This window comes from Silene latifolia, chromosome 8, assembly GCF_048544455.1.
Source record: "Silene latifolia isolate original U9 population chromosome 8, ASM4854445v1, whole genome shotgun sequence".
Lineage (NCBI taxonomy): Eukaryota > Viridiplantae > Streptophyta > Magnoliopsida > Caryophyllales > Caryophyllaceae > Silene > Silene latifolia.
Genome location: NC_133533.1, coordinates 60,950,322 through 60,955,808, shown reverse-complemented (window position 1 = coordinate 60,955,808; position 5,487 = coordinate 60,950,322). Strand labels below are relative to the sequence as shown.

Below are 5,487 nucleotides of genomic sequence, written 5' to 3'. Positions count from 1 at the left end.
AGGAACTGATGCAAAGCAAAAGGAGAATCAACAGCCGACAACGCTCCTCCGAAACACAACACAAAAAAGCCAAAAATCACAAAATGAACCACAATCCAAAAACACATATATACAAACCGCCTCACGCAAAATACATCGACACGCGTTTGATACAGACACTGGCCTAAAACAACTATCTATCATACAGACACTAGCCTAAGATAACGAACTAGGGGCTATCCGCCACCTACCGAACAAAGCACTCTCTATCCTCTCAAACAGAAAAGAAAAGGAGCAACATAAGAGACAGAGGAGCAACAACGGAAGCAGAGGTGATTACCATTATGGTAATACCTCGTTCCTGCTCCACGACAAAAATGAAGACAGTGTCTTGCAGACTTCGGATGATAAGGAGGCCAAGAACCATGATGCGATGCACCACCCCGGTGCTGACCCCCAATCATCAGCCATCCTGTCTATGAGCCACAATGAAAAGGACAAGCCGGCCACATCAGCCGCCTCTCCTCCTCTACGGAAGCATCCTCCACCACCGCCTCAAATCCGGCAGCCTCCTCAGTCGTCTCTTGCCCTCCAGGATCATCATCCTCCTCAAGTACCTCAACGACAGACCCCATATGTCCCAAACGGTACCCTGCGATCAAAAGAATAAACAAAGAACGTCAGCCAAAATTTCGGCATTATGACGGCATAAAATGGACAAATCCAAAAACACAACCTGCAAAGCAAAACAAGGGCAATCCCACCCAAAATCAAACCAAACAAAACCATTTAAAAAAAAAAAAACAAAAACATAAAACGCACAAAAAAAAAAAACGACTCGCCCCTCTTTTCAGGCAAAAGACGAGTCAAAACCACCACAAAAAAACGGCATTTCAAAACCCATAAAAGGTCCGCCAACGAACCAAAAATACATTCCCAAGGCAATGGGAAATTTTTCTACGGCTCGAAAAGGCAATTCATACGCCAATTTGAGCACAAGCCGGTCGAAATTCAAAAACGACCGCAAAAAGGGCAAACGTGATTTTATCACGCCTCAAGGCGACCTAAACTAACAATAAAGTCCATTTCAAGGCAAACTGACTCAATTCAAGCTCAAACAGACGCTTATTTTGTCAGACATAAGACCGTCACAAAAGGCAAAAATTCCAATTTTGCACACAATACCCAACAAAGGTCCACAATGGCAAAAATGATCTTTCCCGACTACAATGCAACCTAGTGGGACCCATTACCCAAGCAAATAAACTTGGTATTGCGAGATGAGACGGTTTCTCACCTCACTCACGTTTTTCGAGCATAGGGAGCGGGAACGGGGTCCAAAATGCAAACTAAAATCACCCCTATACTCCTAAACATGCTTCTAACCTAATGCAATCATCAATTTCACTCGAAATGGGCTCAATCAAAAACGCCCAAATCGATTTTCTAGGGTAAAATTTCGCCCTAATTCAATTAAGCCAAAAGGCCAACAAAAACAAATGGATTCGAGAGGAAATGCATACCTTGAGATGACATTATTGTTGATGGCACGAATGGAAGCAAGCTAAAGGACCAACAATGGCGTTTTTTGGTTTGGTTTGTGTCGAAGGTTGAAGACGAGTAAAGGATGATATGCGAACAAAACTCGCGTCTTTTACAGAAAAAAAGGGAAGCCCCTTTGGTTCGCCAGGTGGCTCGCGCCTCAATCAGGCGTCCCTTACTCTTTCAGCGAATTTTGGGCTTTGGCCCAATTTCCACATAACAAACTTCAAATTTTCATTGACGATATCAAAAGATCGTCAATCTATCAAAGACAAAAACAAATAGTGAAAATTTCACTTCGCTATTTTCGAAAATTTCAAACAAACGGCGATCAAAACCGCCAATTTCAAAAATAATAGTGAAAATCCAAAATTCACTATTTTCTTCAATTTCAAAAATAGTAGTGAAAATTCAAAATTCGCTATTTTCGCCAATTTCAAAAATAATAGTGAAAATTCAAAATTCACTATTTTTCTCAATTTTCAAAAATAATAGTGAAGATTTCAAATTCACTATTTCCATCAAATGTCAACGGCGGCACATAAACCGTCACTTCAATCAATAGTGAAGATTCCAAATTCACTATTTCCATCAAATGTCAACGGCGGCACATAAACCGTCACCTCAATCAATAGTGAAGATTCCAAATTCACTATTTCCATCACATGTCAACGACGGCACATAAACTATCACTCCAAACGTGATAGTAAAATTTAAAATTTGCTATTTCCTTCAAAATTCAAACAGACGGCAATCAAAACCGCCACAACAAATTCAAACAAACGAGTAGTGGAAGTTCAAATTCACTATTCCTTCAAATGTCAACAGGGGGCTTCCTCATCGAACCCGCTTATTTCAACAACATTGATAGTGAAACTCCAAATTCACTATTTTCACGGCGGCATCACGAGTTCGCTACTTTCAAAACTAGCACATTTGACGCTGCTATTCTCACGGTCCATTAACCGACCGCTCATGGTGATACGTGCATATTCTATACACTTTATTTGCAGTTTTGGCACGTATTTCCATGCATAATTGTTAGCTTAAGGCTACTATTTCTCCCGAAACGGTTTACTTTGCAATTTCTATGATTTATTGTAGGAATGAGTGAAAGTGGGCTAAATCAAGCCTAAATCGTCCTCCGGAGGCAACTTCAGGGAAGCTTGGAAGAAGGAAGTTCGTACTCACTCACCTCGGGATGCGTGCATGGAGCTTAGAGGCTGTTTGGAAGAGGACAGGAGGCTACTCTACAGCTCACCTGGTCGATCGACCATGCTCACCAGTCGATCGACCGTGGAACTTCTTCAGACGCTACTGTTCTGCTATGACCAGTCGATCGACCATGCACACCAGTCGATCGACCAGTCTGCGAGCTGAGATTAATTCTTCGTGTTAGGCTTTTAAAAGCCCAATTTGTAATTAACTTTTGGCATCGGTTATCAGTAGAACGCAGCAACAATTTTAGGTTATGCTTTCATTATTGAAAAAACTCAGTAGATCTAGTCTAGAGGCAAGAAAGAGGGACGACGAATCCCGAATTCAATTACTTTGTTCATCATTTTAATTAGTAAGTTTTTATGCAAATTCTTCCCTTTTTAAATTCTTGTTATTTCAATTCTTGTTTTTACCAATTCAATTTCAGCAATTAAGTTCTTACCTTTTGTCTTTAATTTTATTTCAATTATGTCAATCTCATTCTTTGTCTTTAATTTTGCAATTGTCGTAGTTGTAATCATGCGTAGCTAATTGTCTTGATTGGGAACGAGGTGAGCCATGGCATAAATTAGGATTGTTTTGTTAGTATGAATTCTTCCGTATCAATCTTGTTGTCTTTTGATAAGCCTTTTTACTAGATTGAAAGATTAGTAATTTAAATTATCATTAGATTGGAATTTCCTTTGAGCGAAAGCTTTGAGAAATTCTTGGGAATTAGAAGACCGTAAGGTTAATTTGAGCATAGATCAAAAGGCTTGCTCATATTCCCTGAGACCGTATTATAGGACCTCTGCTACCTTATTGACCCGACCTTAGCCATGGTGAACCGAAGTTCCCGATCTTCTTTTTATCTTGTTGAGAAATTTCATATTTTAGCAATTAGTCATTAGAATCAACCGAATTCAAACCCCCATTAATTGTTACTTTTATAGACTGAAATAAGCAAATAAAATTGATCTTGTCTCTCTGTGGTTCGACCCTTACTATCACTAGCTATAGTTTTAGTTTGGAATTATAAATTTAATTTTGATACAAAACGACGGTATCAAATTTTGGCGCCGTTGCCGGGGAGACGGTGTAATTCTGTTTGCTTTTTTTTTTTAGTTTATTTTTCTTGTCTCAAAGAACTTTGGTTCCTTGAGGCCGTTGCTTACCCTTCCTTCTAGGTTTGCTTTTGCACAGTTAGAAGACAGGTTTTTGAGAGGAAGACTTGAGTACTCTCAGTTTGGCGAACATGACTACGATATATGACAATCTTCAGCCAAAAGAGCAGCACCTTCCAAAGGGGCACGTGTTACCTACCCCTACTACTGGTCAGTTCGAATTTCGTTCCTCCTATATTGATTTAGTGGAGCGAAATCAGTTTGCTGGTCTACCGGATGAGGATCCTTTGAAGCATATGGAAATTTTCACAGACTACTACTGTTCCATACCTATACCGGCTGGGGTGACTCAGGATGAAGTAAAGGGGGTGATGTTCTTATACTCCTTGAAGGATTCTGCGCGAGATTGGTACCGCTACCTTGATAGGGTAGCACTGAGAGTCAGATTGGACATCTCTCGCATTGGCCTTCTACAAAAAATACTTCCCACTTGCAAAGACTGATGCTTTGAGAAGTAAAATCACAAATTTCCAGCAAAGACCTGATGAGGAATTTTGTGAAGCATGGGGACGTTTCAAGAATTTGGTTCGGTCTGTCCCTCACCACGGTTTCCAGCAGTGGTACCTTTGCAACTTATTCTACAATGCTTTATATGATGATTACAAGGTCATCCTGGACGCAGCTGCGAATGGTAGGTTCCAAAACAATACCGGTCAGAATAAAGGTTGGAACACTATTGAGGAGATGGCAGTCCATAGAGCTGAGTTTGGGAGTTCACGTGGAAAATCACGTAAGCAAAGTGATGAAATGAGTGCCGTTGTGACACTTATTACTTCTATTACTGCCCGTCTCGAGAAGCTCGAGGCCTCTGAAGCTTCCAAGGAACGAGTTGAAATTCTTGTCCATAATTCAGATGAGACCGCGAAATTGAGAGAAATGGTCCAAACTCTTTTGGTTCAAGTGGCGAAAATAGAAGCAGCCGGGATTGAGTCCTCAAAGAATTTTGTTAAGCAGTTGGAGAATATAGAGGCTAAGCAGGTCTCCAATTCTTCAAGCAAATGCGAAGGGACAATTGAAACGATTAATGCCATTAATCTCCGAAGTGGCTTTTCTTATGATGGTCCCGATAAGCCAAGGGGAGAATCGGAAAATGATGAAGAGGCTAGTTTAAATTCTGGTGCGAAAACGAGTTTTATTGCCAGTACTACCAGTCGATCGACCAACAACAGCAGTCGATCGACTGGGGTGTCAGATAAAAAAGTTTCTGATCAGAAACTATTCACACCCAGCATAAGCAGTCGATCGACCAACATTGCTAGTCGATCGACTGAGACTCCTGACGAAGAAGTTTCTGTCCAGGAACTGTTCACGCCAAGCCAGACTGGTCGATCGACCGTGACCAATGGTCGATCGACTGGGATTCCAGTGCAGGATGCAAATCCGTCAACTAGTTTGCATGATTCTACACTTATTGATGATTTGACGGAGGTTTTAAACTTACGGAAGCCGAAGGTTACTGATCCTACGGCCAGTGTTGCAGTCCCATATCCGGAGCGTTTAAAGAATACTAAGCTGGAGCGCAAGTTTGGTAAGTTTTTGGAGATGGTCAAGAACCTCGAGGTAACCATTCCTTTCACTGACCTAA

At 41.0% G+C, this 5,487-nt stretch overlaps 1 non-coding gene across 1 annotated transcript; it reads right to left on the bottom strand.

Moving 5' to 3' along the window:
* Positions 1-4,344: 4,344 nt before the first annotated feature.
* Positions 4,345-4,453, bottom strand: LOC141597848 (small nucleolar RNA R71). The gene has a single exon (XR_012523062.1). It is a non-coding gene; the product is annotated as a small nucleolar RNA R71 (small nucleolar RNA).
* Between the last annotated feature and the right edge of the window lie 1,034 nt (positions 4,454-5,487).